A 17,326-nucleotide genomic window follows, 5' to 3' on the forward strand; every position below is an offset into this window, starting at 1 on the left:
CCTTTAATTGTTTATAAATAATGAATAGGCGTGTGGTGGCTGAGCAGATCCTTCCCTGGAATGCAGCTTTTAATATAATCATCAATGGGCTTGGTGCTGGGGAGTGTGGCTGACAATGCAAACACAGCAGACTGGCCATGGTCCCCAAGACCAAGTTCAAGGGACTGCTTATTTGTGTTTTTCTGTACTGGAAACACAGAGTAGGCCATGGTCTTCTAAAGGACATCTCTGTGCCATGCACACACTGAGGAGTAGGAGATTTGTAGAGACTCAATCTCTCTGTGGTTTAAGAATTCTGGCCAGCAGTGACAGCACACTTTCAGCTACAATGACTCAGTCATAACTGAAGCAGCCAAATGGGAACTAAGGTTTGTATACAGAAGACGTGAAAAGTGGGTCTCTATTAGATGCCAAATCCCTGAAGCCTTGAGAGACTAGGGACAATAGTATTTGTAACAGAGTCCCAACTGGGGATCACTTGTAGCCAGGGGTGTACAAAAGCAGAGTGAATCTGGGCACTGGGATTAAAGACACTCATACCCATCTTCACAGACTCCTCTGCTCTCGTCAGGCTATTATTTTAGGCTTTCCACGTGCTAAGCAGTTTATATAGCTCATTTAATCTTCACAATCACCAGTAGGGCGGGTATTGTGATCTTAATTACAGATGACAAGATCCAAGTATGTGCAAGTTAAGTAACTGATTTGAGATTGCACAGCCAGAAAAGATTGTTTTCCATAGAAATTACTGGGTTTTTAATCTCTGATTTTGTAGATGAGCGTATAGGTATTGTAAGAGAAAAAGAGTCAGATCCTCAACAGAAGCAAAGCGATGATTAAGTAATTATTTCCAAGACAAAGATGAGAATGTTGATGTTATTTTCAACCACACACAAGAGAAGTGTGGCGACATCTGGGGAGAGAAAACTGGATGAATCTAGCAGATCTCCTGCCCTTTGGATGCTAAGCCACTGACCATGGAGACCAGTGGAGTAGATGAGGATAAGCTATACATGGAAGCTGAGCTCATGGTGTGCGGAGATGTGCGGTGAAGCCGAAGTCCAGCATTATAGCAGAGGGGAGCAGGACCAGGCTCTGCCTCCCCCAGCACAGTGAGCAACTACAGTGAAAGCGTGGTGTGGCATGCAGAGCTGAAGAGTCATGGTGTGAGGAGCCCTGCTACATCAGCTATAAAACCAGAGCTGGGGGCAGGGGGGAGGAGAGCAAGAGGAAGATACAGCCCAGCTGATAGAGATGAGGAGACACAAGCAGAAGCAAAGCCACGGAGGTCCAGGAAATGGGGCTCCACAAGATGCAGATGCATGTCCTAGGGCAGCCCATGTTGTGTGCACCATGTTGGCACACAGACTCACAAGACAGCTTGTCCCCATGGGTACCTGAGTAATAGCCACTTCTGGAAACCAAAGTGCCTCCATGAAGACTGTTTGATATAGGATGAAGGAGAGCCCAGGTCTTCATGTACCATCAATTACATTAGACCACCCGGCCTCTAAATGCCCCAACTCTCTTTCCTATCACTGGCCTCCGTGCAATCACAAATCTTAGAAGTACGCTGTGGAACACAAAGTTACAAAAGGTCTTTTGAGATGTGACTGCTTCAGCATACAGTTTCTCTCGCCCATTTCTGTTGATTGTTACAGGCTGTTAAAGTGGATGATGTTGTCTGACCCTGTACATAAACAGGGTGATGCTTCTTCTTATCTTGAACCTTGACACTATGTGGGAATATTAGAGAAATAATATGTGCTCATTCAAGAAATAATTATCCAGCACCAACAATGTACCAGGATTTACTAGATGCTAATGAGTAAATAGCCTCTTGAATCTGTGGTGAAGAGGAAGATAAAGGCAAATATGAAATCAAGAATGGTAGAAGGCTGGGTATGTCAGTGCAAGCCTGTAAATCTAGCACTTTTGAGAACTAGGCAGGGCCTCCAATGGAGGGATGGGGTCACCAACTCACCTTCAAACTTTGTGACTCAGAACTGTTCTTGTCTGAAAGAAATGCAGGGACAAAAATGGAGCAGAGACTAAAGGAAAGGCCATTCAGTGACCAGCCCAACTTGGGATCCATCCCATGCACAGGCACCAAACCCTGGCACTATTACTGATGTTATGTTGTGCTTGCAGACAGGAACATGGCTGTCCTCTGAGAGGCTCTGCCAGCAGCTGACTGAGACAGATGCAGATACTTACAGCCAGCCATTGGACTGCGGTTGGGGACCCCTATGGAAGAGTTAGGGGAAGGATTGAAGGAGCTGAAGGGGATGGCAATACCATAGGAAGACCAACAGTATCATCTAACCTGGACCTCTGGAGCTCCCAGAGACTAAGCCACCAACCAAAGAGCATAGCTGGTCCATGCCCCCAGCATATATGTAGTTGAGGACTGCCTTGTCTGGCCTCAGTGGGAGAGGATGTGCCTAATCCTGTAGAGCCTTGATGCCCCAGAGAAGGGGGATGCCCAGGGGATTGTGGTGGTGGAGTGGAGGTGGGGGTGGGGCAGGGTGGGATGTTTGGGATGGGGTGTGGGTTGGGGGAAGCACCCTCTCAGAGGAAAAGGGGAGAGGATATGGGGTGAAGAACTCCGGGAGAAGAGACTGTGAGAGACTGGGAGGCAACATTTGGAACATAAATAAAATAATTTAAAAAAGAGTTAGGCAGAGGGATTGCCAGTTCAAAGCAGGGCTGAATTACACAGCAGGACTTTGTATTAAACAAAACAAAAATAACACAGTTAGCAGAGATCAAGCTAATACAACAAAACCTATACAAGATCACAGAGAAGGGGGCATCTTACCATGCTTTGGCTGGAGGGCAGGCAAGATGGATGAGCCGGTTAAGGGGCTTGCTGTACAAGCCTGATGACCTGGGCTTGATCTTGCCAACCCATGCAGATCATCAACTTTACAAATTGTCCTCTGACTGTCACATAGTCCATGGCACACACTCAGTCTCCACCCCGCCTCACACAAAATAAATAAAATACATAAAAGTAAACTGAAAAATTCAAAGGATAAATTAATCAAAGAATCAATATCATCAAGACAGGGAAATAATAGACAAATACATTGTAACACACAAAAACAAAGTAAGACACAAAACAAAAGATACAACTAAGATACAAAAAAATCACAGAAAGGGTTCAATAAACAGAGATGTTTCAGAGGGAGAGAAACCAGACAACAACGGAAAAATAAATTAAGATGTCCAGATTTGATAAATCATAAGTTCTGCATGACTACCAAATTAAAAATAAACACAAATAGACACCTAGACCTGACCTATGGAAGCTACAGAACGTCAACAGCAGAGACATCTCCAAAGCAACTGGAATGGACAGAGACTGTCTACAAAAAGCCCCAGGCTGAAAGCAGACTCCTGGCCGCTGAACCTGAAGAGTCTGGAATACCCTGCAGTTGCTCTGAGAAAAGCCATTCTTCATCTAAAAGAAAGAGCTAAGTACAACACTGTTTGACTGTCATGATGAAATCTAGAGATTCTCAGAACAGAGACAGAAGAACAGTTCATGTAGACTCCTGTGCAAAGAGACATCATATATCCTAAGATGGCCTCAAATCCACCATGTGGTCAAGGATGACCATGAACTCACTCTCTACCTCCTGAGTGCTGGGGTTCCAGGCATGTTCCTCTACATGCAGTTTTGTTTGGCACTGAGGATCAAACCTAGGCCTTTGTACATGCTAGGCAAGCACCGTACCAACCGAGATACATGTGAACATACACACATACCACATACATAGAGACACATCTAAAAATATCCTTCAAAGTTTTGGGGTGGGGGCGGGAGGATAAGAGAATACTATTAGATTGTATGAGCAGAAGGGATTTTTCAAAACTGAAACACGAAGCATTAAGGAATAGAAACCTGGTCACCGTCATATCCCAAGTGTGGCATAACAAAAGGCAGCGTGCACTGTGTTCTCACAAGCTGGGAGATGAGTGGTGTTTGTGCAACACATGTGACTTGCAAAGGACCCAGATAAGAGGGTGAGAGAACCAAGACCTGAGAGAAACATAAGAAACACAGAAACTCACACGACAGAAAGCAGCAGCAGCAGCCAACTGCAGCTCAACTCACTTCTAATCAGGGACTCATCCACTCGGCATCAGTGCGCTTCAGATGGCAGGTGAAGACCAAAGTCTGAGATACTTACTGGTAAAAATAAGGAGAAGTAGGATTGTACACTGCTTGTGAGAGCCACTTGATCATGCCCAGTGAGGCTGTCATCTCTGTTCCCTGTGAGCCATTCCCAGTGAACCCTTTAGGAAAACTCAGGTATAAATTCCAGGGGACAAAAGATGACCTTTGATGTTAGATGGGCAGGAGGGAGACTCAATCGTATTGTCTTAAAGAAAGTCTATAGAGAGGAAAGGTTCTATTGTGCTGTGGCTGGAAGTTAAACATGAGCAATCCAGAGTAACACTGTGGACTCCTATCTTAAAAAAACAAAAACAAAACAGGACTTTTGGAAGTAAAACCTAGTGGCAAAAGTCTGTAGGGAGTATATAGAACAACAGTGAATGCCACGTGTGGACACATAGTTACATAGTGAAATGAAAAACAGTGATGGAAAAGATACTCATGAATTTCAAGTTCCTTTGAGATGGTAAAGAGAGAGAAGAGAGACAGGGGCATTCTGATTTTTAAGAAGTAAAGAAAGCATCTGCGGTAAATATCAGTTCCAAACCTGAGGGGTGAGGCAGAATGAGAAACAAACTTTGGCAAATATCTTCTCTACCTTCAAGATGGAGACTATTGGTTCCACTTCTGAGACTTAATACTGTGCTAATGGGGACAAATGTCATACTTCAAACAGTCAATGAGACAGTCAATATTTCTCCTAGGATTTTACCACTAAAAAGTTAATTTTGACCAGTTAATTTTGACCAGACCTCAGCCAAACACCTTATAGATACTGGTCTGGAGAAGCACCAAAAGCTAGTTTTGAGAGCGAGATAGGAGAAGGCTCCCTCTTTTCTCTGAAGTGAATACCAGCAGATACACAGTGTCTATCGTACCTTCAGGGCTCCAACATCCTCAGGTAAGGCCTCCCAGAGCTCCTCTGCCAGAGGGTGGCCTCTTCCCCTAATAACAATGTCTCTTGTTTATCTAGACTTGGAACTTAGCAAGGGCAGAACTCATGACTCTCATTCACTGTTGACACATAGGAGGCAAACATGGACATATTGTTCATGAAAGAACACATACGGAAACCTTTTGGCTCTGGTGTACTCTTATCCTGAAAGTAAAGGAAGGGTTTCTTTGTCTTAATTTTTATTTTTATACCTGTATGTGTTTGGTGTATGTACCCAACTGTGTGCACACATGTAGAGGCGAGTGGCAGACATCAGGTGTCCTGCTCTCTGCTCCCAGCCTTATCCCTTATTTATTTATTTAACATTTAATTTATTTATGTATATGAGTGCTCTATCTGCATATACACCTGCATGCAAGAAGAGGGCAGTAGATCATACTACAGATGGTTGAGAGCCACCATGTGGTTGCAAGGGATTGAACTCAGAACCTCTGGAAAGTCAGACAGTACTCTTACCACTGAGCCACCCTCCAGGCTCATATCCCTTATTTAAATGAGGGAGTTGATCCTGTTGCTAGGCTTGTGGTCAGCAGCTCTAACCACTCACTTGCCTCTGCCTCCCATTGTGCTAGGGTTACAGGCACACACAGCCATGCTCCGTTTTTTATGTGGATGCTGGGATCAGAACTCAAAGCTCTCATGATGGAACAGCAAGTGCTCCTACCTGCTAAGCCACTAAGCCATCTTCCTAGCCCCAAGGAAGGATTTCTTTACTAAATGCTACAGGTCTCAAAATATACAGTGTCCAGAAGCTCATTTCAGATTTGAATTAGTAGCAATAATTTAGTATAGTTCACAAACTAATGCACCCTGAAGTCAAGGTTTTAAGGATACTTAGTAGTTTAGGCAGTCGTGAACTTAATGATAGAAAGAATGTTCTCTGCATTAGATATGTGAGATGCTGTTGGAACCAGTCAGGCTGTCCACTATACAGGTCAGCAGGCAAGTATGAAAACCACTTACCACTCAGCTGACTGCTACTGAGTGGGGCTATTATTTAAGTTGGTGCCAATATGAAAAGGGCCTTAGACATATAAAACAGTGGCTCCCAGCTGTATTTAGGTAATTCTGTAGGCTTATTCCTGAGAATTGGAGCAAAACTTCTAAACCCTAGAATTACTGACTTGGAGACTTTGAAGACCAGTCAGGGCACACTCAGCCATAGAAAAGGTAATGTTTCCAAAGCTTAGACAGTGCTCAGGAGCAAGCCTGCACACTTCCAATGCTGCTCTCATTATCTCCAACCCTGTGGGAAATGTGAGGTTTAGACAATTTTGTTTAATCACGGTGATTCTCAGAGATCTGAGCCGAGCGGAGCCTGGAGGAACAGACCGCATCCTCCACCTGCCTTCACTGTGTTTTGCTACAATGGCATCCCTGTCAGGAAGGAAGGTCTGAGGAGCGTCTATAGTGAGTCCTCAAATTAAACAAAGCTAATTTAAATTTATATCCAGTTATGAAAGCCCACGGCAGAGCTCATTTATAACACAGTGATTGGGAAATATGATTAACACTTTCCGTTGGCAAGCTGTGGGACGGCATACCTTTGTTTAATGCATCTGGTATAGTTCACGGGAATCATCTCTGCACAGTGTTAATACCTGGAATAATGTCAAGCTTTGATGTAATGGTAATTTACTGTTTAATCCATTTTTCAGCAAAGAAAAATGTTTGAAAATGACAGATTTATAGGAATGGTACTTGAAAATTACCTTGGAAATCTTTGGTATGGCTCATTTACTCTCTAGGCCAGCAAGTTACATATCAAGTAAAACAAAAACTTAAAGACTGAGAATCATCAAAAAAGCAGGCAAGCGGCATACAGTGGGCTGTATCGTACCGTCCTTTCTGCATGAGTCCCACACCGTGGAGCTCACCTATGCTTGTCTGCTCTTGAGACGAATGTTTGATTGAGAATGTAATAAGTTTTTCTCTGTTTTTAAAGCTAGGGATTCTGGGTAAATGAACTTAAAAAGCTAGTCTATGGGTTACAGAACTCATGCCACAGCTAGCAAGTCTGGAGAAAGCACCTGCCCATACCAGTGTAAGTATGACTCAGTGGGAAATTAAGAGTACTACTTGATCTCTGCAGGCATCCAAATGCAAAACTGGGCTGGAGGGAGACTCAGTGATTAAGAGCGCTTGCTGCTCTTGCAGAGGACCTCGCTTAGTGGCTCATCACCTACCATCACCTACACGGCAGCTCATAATTGTAACTCCACTTCTAGTGGATCCAATGACCTCTTCTGATCTCCATGAGCACCAGGCACACACATGATGTACATACATACACGCCAACAAAACATACATATAAAAAAATCCTAACTACAGAGGTGACGGACGCTGGAAGAACAAACCACTGAGAAGACCCCACCCCCAGGACAGATCAGCGGCTCACAGCATGTGTGCACCATGTCTCTGCACAGTGGATGTTAGGGCAAAGGCACCAGGTCTTATAGGTAGGCTTCTTCTTTTTTCTTATTTCTTTTTTTTTTTTCTAATTGAGATCAGTTTTAAGAAAATTTTGGGTTCGTATTTTGAGGCTTACAATCAAGTTCCCACACTTTTTCGTTTCTGTCTCCGAGCCACTGATGTGCTCTGAAGATAAGTGCTAAGTGACACATGTAGCTCCGTATGCATAATGATGTGCTAAGACATCTTGAGATAGACAAGTCAGGAAGTAATAAACGAAGCCTGACTCTGGATTCCATTACTGGTCTGACTCAAAGCCAAACCCTACAGTAAATGTATAGTATTTTACCTTCCTAAGATGATGAGAACAGACTCTCTTGCATACAATAGAGCTTGTTTTCACTCTCAGACAATAACGTGTTTTCAGAGCCCTCTTGGGATACAGATTTGGTTTAATAATTGGATTACCTTGATATTTTATCAACAAGATTTATTCATCCTTGCTCAAGATGTATCAATTTGATCTGCTGTTACTTCACTCTTTTCACTTACATTCCAGCTTCCAGCATTCCAGCCACCCTTTCCAGCTGGGTATGGGGAAGCTATATGTCAACCACACTAACCTCTATACACATACAATGTGGAGTTGTGTTTGGATTGTGTATGTGTGTCTAGGTGCATGTTCCTCAATTGCTCAGTTTTTTTTTTTTTTTTTTTAACTGAATCTGAAACTCACTGTTTGACTCAACTGACTAGGCAGTGAGACCCTGGGATTCACTAGTCTTTACCTCTCAGGGATAGGGTTACAGTTACACATTGTACCAAGCTTTTACATGGGTACAGCATGTCCAAGTTCCAGTCCTCATTCTTGCAGATCAAAGGCTTCAGCCACTGAGCCATCCCTCTAGCCTGTATTTAAGAAACTACTCTTTTGAGTGAAGATAAACTGACTGGTTCTTTCCTTTTTTCCTTGGTTTACTGGTTATTTGTTATATGAGTGGCATACTTTCATGTATCAAAGAATTTAAATTTTACTTCCAGCTGGAAGCTGGAAGTAAAAAAAAAAAAAAAAAAAAAGTACTCTCTGCTCATAGGAACTTACAGTCTTATTGGGAAGACAACACAGTCAAACACCAAAAGGATGACCATAGATCCTCATTTATCTGTTTTGCCAATGAGATTATAACAGCACAGTTTTTGTTCCTAAACTGCTTCAATTTAGGCCCCCTTCTACACAAACCATTACTAGCAAAGCAAATGGTTAAGACTTACTGCTACACTATAGAGATGCAACAAGTACTGTGGGCATTTGGAGAAATGCAACCATTATAGTTGGGCATCTTTAGAAAATCCCATAATGATGATACTTGGGCCTGTCCAGAAAAAATGTCTTGGAAAGAGAAAGTCTTAGATAGACTATAAAATCCAAAGCTAAAACCCAAGAACGTGTAGTGTCTGAGGAATGGTACCCAGGCTCACCTGGCTTGCCCAGCAGGAAGTACTTGGAAACACCTCTACAAGGGGAGAAGTCATGCTGTGGGCAAACTGGAAAAACATGGAGACTGGGCTGGACTTCACTTAGTAAACAGAAGCTAAATATGGGAAATGACATCACAACATTTGGTTTTACAAGTGTTACTTGGCCTATACAGTGGGCAGTATAAAAGAAATACAAGGGTTTGCTGAAACTTTCAGGGAATCTTTTGAGAACAAAGCGATGCGCAGATTAATGGGGTCAGAGAAACTAAAAAGAAAATGAGTACACGAAGTTGGAAAAACAGAGCGGGCAGGGCTGGGTCAGGAGGCAGGATGGGTCGCAAAGAAACGAAGGCACCAAACCAACCAAACGTGCTCCTTTGTTTTCAACCCTGAGGAGTACACGGTCAGTGCTGTTGTTAAAGATACCGTGGCTAACATGGGTGCTTGGACTAGAAGATTCAGGCTACCTTCAAGAAGATGGCTATGCCGGAGGTTAAGGCAGGCCCTAAACAATCTGATTAAGTCCCAGCGCCCTGTGTGTCTCATGCTGAACTGCCATCTGGCTCGTCTGCTTCTAGCTTGCATCCACAGGTCTAATGAGGATGTGCTATTTAGTTGTACCCCACTAAGCTACTTCGACTCTAGAACACTGGGCTACAAAATCACAGGGGAGTGAGCACTTAAATACTGGATTTGCACTGATCAAAGGACGGGGCAAATAAGAAGCTCCTAAGTCCAAGTGTAGGAAGCCGAAACCTGTAGGGAGCAGCGGTGAGAAGCCCAGAGTCATTACAAAAGGCAGCAGCCCTCTCCTCTATGGGGCTCTCAGCAAGATGGATACAGCCATGCTTTCTCTTACACAAAGATATGTTTTAGGGGCAGCCTCCAAGTCAATGACAGTTTTGGGTTTCATTTTAAATGACTTTGAATTTAAAAGGTTTTAATTTTATTTATTTTTTTATATATACAGTTTTTCTGTGGATTTATTATTAGTCTATAAAACTATAAAGATGACAAATGTTCCATGATCATTTGTATTCAGACTTTTAGGGCAGAAACACTAGCAAATACCAATTGTCCGAGTCTCTCATGTTTTTGATGCATATATTGTATGACCCATTGGCTTATGGAACTGAACTGAAAATGTTACTGGCATCAATTGTAGGTCCCAGAAGAAGCTACCAGGAATGTGACTCAATGATTCAGGACTTACTATACAATTCTGCCAGCAAATATCTCTGATACGCAGATAATTCAGGAAGCTGAAAAGAAAGAAGGTTGCCTGTGTGGGAAACACATTGCTTCAAGACCTTGTTCTCATCTGCTGGGAACTTTTCATAATAAATATACAGACTGGCAATGTCAACCAGAGCAATGGTGTCTATCATACTATGCAATGCAGCCATGCCTCAAGGGACAGAAGCTTCTCTCTACAGGAGGCTGTCTCTGTGACTCTAACACTAGTGTCAAGTCATATGTGAAAGGCTGAAGAAAAAAACCAAGAAAAGCTACCAATTTACTGAGTTTGCCCATGTCTGCAATTGCTCCTTATATAGGAAGCAGATGGACCATCAGTTCTAAAGAAGATGGGAGTCTTCTTTTGAACTTTTGGAAGAGCAGGTATGAAGCGGGGCACACATTCAAACCCACTGTGGCCCCACCCAATCTCAAGGATTCCTATTTACTAGGTATGAGATGGCACCTATGTAACATTAAGAAGGAAATTTAAAAAGCACCACACAATGAAAAGTTTTGTGGGTAAACTATGTCTGAGTTCATTTCATTGGTTATTATGTTTCTGAAGTTAAATTATTTACAGCACAGGTTGCAGACGACTCAAGGTCCACCAACTATTAACAACTAGTGTTAATAGTTGTGGAGGCAGAAGGCTTTCATTTTAAGCAAATTTAAGCTTTACTAAACATTCCATAACTGACTTTGCCCAGTCCCTTTGCATTTGACAGATTGCTCATCATTCAAGGTCCACTTTAGAATCACCTATTTGGTGAACTCTTCTGGTGAGGTTTATTTCCTCTGTGCTTCCTTCCCTTCAGGCAGTGGGCATGTGCATACATTTTATTCTGGCTTGGAGGATGGGGCTGTGCTTTTGGTTATTGCTGACACATCCTTAGCTCTAGCAAATGGAATGTTCCTCATGGGCAGGGGCTGGGATTTTACTCATATCTATGTAACCCGAATGCTTGTGTTTTGAAGGCATTCTCATGCATGCTGATGATGTCTAAGCTTATAGGTTTATGAGAGTCTGTTCTTATAACTTCTACAGACTGTGAGCATGGATAACCCACCACTCTGGCAGGTGAAGAAGCTGGCAGAATAAGCACTTTCCATGGAATTGAGGGAACCCAGGTCAAGAGACTGCCAAGGATGGAGACTGTAAGGTCAAGACCAGGAAGAATACTACTGGGATGTGTTTACTGATTCCTAAGTCTAGATTTGGAAGTGCTTTTCTTCCTTCTTGGTGATATGAGTGAATTAGATGAAGATGTTGTTCAGTCTAGTCTTACAGGGTTACTTCAAGGATACTGAAAGCAGGAACCTTGTATAATACAACACAGGATTTAAACAAAAAATCCCTTTGAGCCAGCTGGTGGCATATGCCTTTAATCTAAACACTAGGCAAACAGAGGCATCCAGATCTCTGTAAACTGGAGGCCAGCCTGGTCTACATAGGTAGTTCCAGGCCAGTCAGGGCTATACAGTGAAACCCTTTCTCAAACAACAAAAATAAGTGAATCTTTGAGTTCAAGAAAGGAAGAAGAAGGACTCTGTTGAGATAATGGTATGTTATCATTTCCTCCGGATGAGAAAGAAAACAGCCTTCAGAAACCTGGCCCCTGCTGAAGGACACCGAGTCTCCCAGGTGGACAGCTGTGTGCTGCTGACATCTAAAGTGACTGTCAGGACCCTGAGAATAGGTGCAGCTTCTCCAAGGGAGCTGGGGATACTGAAAACAACCAGAATCAGTACCACCTGCTCAAAGGACTGTCCCACACTTATAGAATTAATCTGAGGATGGAGCCCTAGAAAAACATGATTGGGAGCTGATCATTCATCTTCCAAAAGCAAAGCATTCACTAGCTGCCTCTTGTTGCCTAACATTTAATCAAGAACTTAATTTACATATAACTTGGAGGAGATAAGTCCTATGTAGTATTTGCTTTCAAGCTTTTGTAAAATTCAGTTCTATGAATGAGAAAAGTGTTTCTTTCATTAGAGAAGGGAGCAGTCTTTGATTTTCTTCCCCAGCATCATAGAATTAGTTTTCAATAGCTTCAGGAAAAGATCTACCCTTGAATCTAGAAAATAAACTGAAGCAGAGCTATGCCTAACTAGAAATTCACTTTGAATATGCTTTGCATCAATAATAACTGGTCTCAGACCATAAGCAGAGCCAACTTTCAAGCAGATTTTACAAAGAATCCAAAATGCTAAATTTTAAGAGAGAAATGTTTAATTTTAAACATCTCTATAAAAACCACATACTAGAAAATGACTTTGGAGTCAGAGAGGCCACTCTAATGCTACCACTTTGGGGAGGTTTAAGCTAAGTAAATTTACTCAAATGTCTTACAGCCTCTGTCCTTTGTACAAAAAAATAAAATCATCACCATACAGATATATAAATTGTAGACAATCTATCACGGAGTTCTGAGACACAGAAAAATTACCATAAAAAATAAGAATAAACCAGATGCAAATTCCACTTCTATATAAATTCAAATATTTGTAGTCAAATAATAATAATAATAAATAATAAGCTTTCAAAGTGGTATTTTTAGCTAGAGGATTATATTTAAGCTATATTCCAAACAGGTATTTCCTACTTTAAAAAAAAAATCAATTCACCATAAAGTGAATTATTTGCAGTAACTGTCAAATCATAGAGGTCCTATCAAACAACAGATATGGACCTCAAGTGTGTAGAGTCATGAAATAAAGTGAGAGCTTTTGATGATCCTTTCTGTAAAGCACGTGACAGTGTAAATGAAAGATTTTGGGCATTCAACTTTGAACTGTTTGGAATACTACTGTATGCAACTGTCCCTCCCATAGTTCCAAGTCCTCAGGGCTCTCTAGACAGACAACACCAATCTCTCCTAACTGTGTTGAAGGAGGTAGAGTGATACCCAACAACCAATCATCTCTTCCATTTGACAGACATCAGTGATATCAGTTGAATGCAAGGAGGGTCAAAACTCTGGCCTAGTTACATAGCAAAAAATTTCTTACTTAATTGCTATAAAGCCAAATTAAAAATCATAATTATGGTCATGCTTTGTTGTAACTATTTTTGAAGGACATTCAGGCAGTCAAGATCACATATAGGTAACTCTTAAGTCAAATTGCATGGTCCAGTGAGAAAAAGCAGAGAAAGCAATGGTGAGACAATGGCAGCCTTTACAGGGACAGCGTGCTGGGAGACAAGGGGAATGCAGTACTCACCAATGCCTTAGGTTTTGCCTATGAGTCCCAGCTAAGCTTTGCCCAGCACTGCTTCTAAGTCTCTAGTTAAAGAAATAAGTTGTGCCGGGCAGTGGTGGTGCACACTTTTAATCCCAGCACTTGGGAGGCAGAGGCAGGTGGATTTCTGAGTTTGAGGCCAGCCTGGTCTACAGAGCGAGTTCCATGACAGTCAGGGCTACAAAGAGAAACCCTGTCTCAAAAAACAAAAAACAAAACAAAACAAAACAAAAATAATAATAAAAATACCCCCAAAAAACAACCAACCAACCAACCAAACAAACAAACAAACCAAAGAAAGAAAGAAAGAAAGAAAGAAAGAAAGAAAGAAAGAAAGAAAGAAAGAAGTTGTTTCCTCCTGCTCAAAATATTAAGGTGAGGGTTTTTATATCTTCATTTGTTTTGTTCTTACCACTCTGGGGATCAAACGCAGGGATTCACATATGCTAGGCAAGTGCTCTACTACGGGACCATATTCCCAAGCCTCAGGTGAGTTTTCCAATTAAGGGTCCTTTCATTAGCAATACCTTAGTTCATACTTATCCATTAATCTCTTAATAGATCATCATTAAGTATAAGTCACTACTAATGCATAAAATGATGTGAAAAGTATCATCTCTGCAAAGAGGCTTATGTTTTGCTTTTGAGATATTGTCATGGGAAGAATTATCACACAAAAAGCTCTGTTAATCATCCCCTAATAAACTTTTTTCCCTGGTGCATTTTTAAAAGTGATTGACAGTCAAAGCTTCTTCAAGACAATAAATATCACCTTGCATAATTCCTCTCTGAGTCTGGACATCTTTTATGAAGGCTGCATAATACCAACTATGAAACCAGATAGAGACACAATAAAAAACAAAACTATAAACCAATCTCAATGATGAATATAGATGAAAAAAATCTCAGTAAGATACTTGCAAACTGGAGCTGGAGAAAGAGCTCAGCAGTTAAGAGCACTACCTGCTCTTACTGAGCGCTCTGAAACTCCAGTTCTGGGCCTGGGCGCCCTCTCCTGACTCTTACAAGCACTGCATACATGTGGTACATATACACATGTGCTGGCAAAACACTCAGACATAAACTAAAATAAATTTAACTTTTAAAAACACTTCAAACTGAATCTAAGAACACATAAAATAACCACCTGCTGCGGTTAAGTTGGTTTCATTCCAGAAATGTAAGGATGACTCAACATATACATAAATCAATACATGAAATCCCCATGGCATATCTGTTCCCACTTACAGGCGTTTTACAGACTGCATCATTTTATAACTGGTGTTTTAATTAATCTAATTCCTTTTGTTCCTTCACTGCTATTTTTTACATGTGAGAGTTCATAAAATTAACCATTTTTCTGTTCCTAGTTTATAGGACTTTTCAAAACAATACGCAGTGGGTTCGCTCCCTCATGAGACAGAGTAGGGAAGAATGGACACTAACATGTGCACACACATGCACACACAACCTTTCTCAAATATGCGGCCATGGCAACAAGAATCCAGGCAGCCTTGGGACTGGGAGATAGAAAGAAGTCATTTTAGTATGTCTCCGGATAACTCAGGAGAATACATTTCTCTCTTATCTCTACTGATAGTAAGAAAAACTAGAAATGGTAATTCTATAGGACTTTCACTAATACCTACTTCCAAAATTCATTTGTAAAACGTACGCTAAAAACCATTGAAAGAAAACCATGACAAGGAAAGATGTACTGAGAGGTGTGGTCTTAAGAGATTTATATTAAATTTTGGTTTCCACTTTTTTACTTTCACTGGCAACTTATTGACTACACTTATTAGACATTTATAAGGGTTATTTTGACATCTGTCATTCCAAACTGGTTATATGAAGTATGAAACTATTTGGCACTAAACCCATTATATCGGTGAAGACATACATCAGGATGAAAAGAAAAAAGCTCTGCCTACTCGTTCAGTCAACATGCATTTACAGAAGCAGTAGAGGAAGGGAAAGTTTCTCTTTATCCCATGAAAGTGTGGTGACTGCGTAGGAAATAAGCTAACAGCAGGCAGGGTATGAAGACAAGTAGCCACAGAAAGAAGAGTGAATACCCCAGCCAGTGCTTTGAATTCTTCCTCTTAGGGGAGAGAAAAGAATTTGGGGGCAAGCTCAGTGAGCTCAAAGAATAAGTGCTAGCTTGTAACAGTCTGTGTGTGATGTCACTTTTTAGTCCTCTCTTGTGATCTGACATAAAATGATGAGGGAGTTACAGGGACATGATGACAATGGACTCCTCTCAGGGGCCCTGTCTCAGGGTGCAGGAGGGAAGCTCCAACAAAGCCTCTGCCAGCATGTGCAGCTTCCCACCCTCCCTTAGACGTCATCATAGATCAACAAGTTTGGCAGTGGCGTCTCCTGACTTCCTACAAGTGGCACATGTAATAAGAACATTTCAGACAAAGTGTGTTTTCAAGGAGCTTATAAGAAATCCTGTAAAATAAGTAAGTAAAGTGTCTTACAGAGCAGGCAGGTGCTGTTTCCATAGCTGAATCAAGATGGCAGGAAGGCACAGGGTACTCTTCTGAAGTGGGTGGGAATACTTTCAGTTTATGAATTAGATTTTTATCAGGATAAAATTTTTGAAATTAGAGAAAAAAACCAGAATATGTCTATAACAAAATATGTGTTTTGTGAAAGCAACAGAATAAAAAATAGAACAGAGTTTTAAATAAGGTTGTGGGCAGACTGGAAATGTTGAGTTCTTTCATTAGATTAACTTGCTTTAGCTTATATTAGGAAGAGGGACCTTGTTACCATATTTATTAAAAGCTTGGAAAAAATTAACGTATATCTTCTTTTAACATGTGCAGTATATTTTTAAACTCTTGTCTAATGTCTCGTCTCTTACTATTTGTAACAGATTTTTAAACCCTTGCCTGATGCACCAGTCTACTTGTAATGATGTATTTCATTACCATCTATTATATAAGCTCTACTAATGTCACACAGATGAAATGTGGTCATTTATAGTTTCCCAATTTCAAAGTGCCCTTATGACGTTAATAGACTCTTCTGGGAAAGAAAGAAAATCAAACCAATGCCCGTGTGTACCGAGGAACTATATCAGCAGCCTTGGCCTTCTTGTCTGAGAAGGCCCAGTCTGTGGAGATGGAAACAGCTCCCCCTTCACTTCAGAGAGTCCTAGTTACATTACTGACTGGTTTTCAAAATCTATAATCTTGTTTTTAGTGCCACCACAGGCTGAATCATCCTTTTCATAAATGGCAAAGGCTGTGGTGCTTCTTATTTAATAGAACTCAACTGTCACTCTAAGTGAAAAAAAATTCTGACAGACTATGAGAAATGTCCTGTTAATGAAGGCTATGTCCTTCTGGCCACGAGCAAAGGGTGTCTGGTACTTGCTAACTCCATTTAAAAATTAGATTATTCTGTAAAGTTAATTGTGAATTTCCAAGTATCCTTTAAGCATTATTGAATTCATTTACTCATTCTGCAAGATAAAGGCCAGCAGGAGGAGGCAGGGCAAGCCCCGAGTCAGCTTCACTGACAGTCACAACAAGGTAGAGACCGAGCCAGGGAAGAACATTCAGATTTGAGGTTAAGTTCCAATTCATTTTCATGGCAGGTGTGTTTAATGAGACTTGGAGCATATTCTTTTTGATAATAACATTTAAATCCTTCTTTTCCTAAAGTCACCACAGTCTGGAACAGATATTGAACAGGGAAGAGCTAGCTATAAGATATGGAAGGGGTTAGGGATGAAGACACATATCCATGTACCCGCCAAACCATGGTGGAACAGACACATGTTCAAAGGAGGTGAA

The 17,326-nt window shown here is 41.3% G+C and overlaps 1 protein-coding gene across 4 annotated transcripts in view; it reads right to left on the reverse strand.

Annotated features, from left to right (window-relative positions):
* Bend7 (BEN domain containing 7) overlaps positions 1 to 17,326 on the reverse strand; it is an 81,004-nt gene that overhangs the window by 18,792 nt on the left and 44,886 nt on the right. The window lies entirely within an intron of this gene.

This window comes from Arvicanthis niloticus, chromosome 8 (genome assembly GCF_011762505.2).
Source record: "Arvicanthis niloticus isolate mArvNil1 chromosome 8, mArvNil1.pat.X, whole genome shotgun sequence".
NCBI lineage: Eukaryota > Metazoa > Chordata > Mammalia > Rodentia > Muridae > Arvicanthis > Arvicanthis niloticus.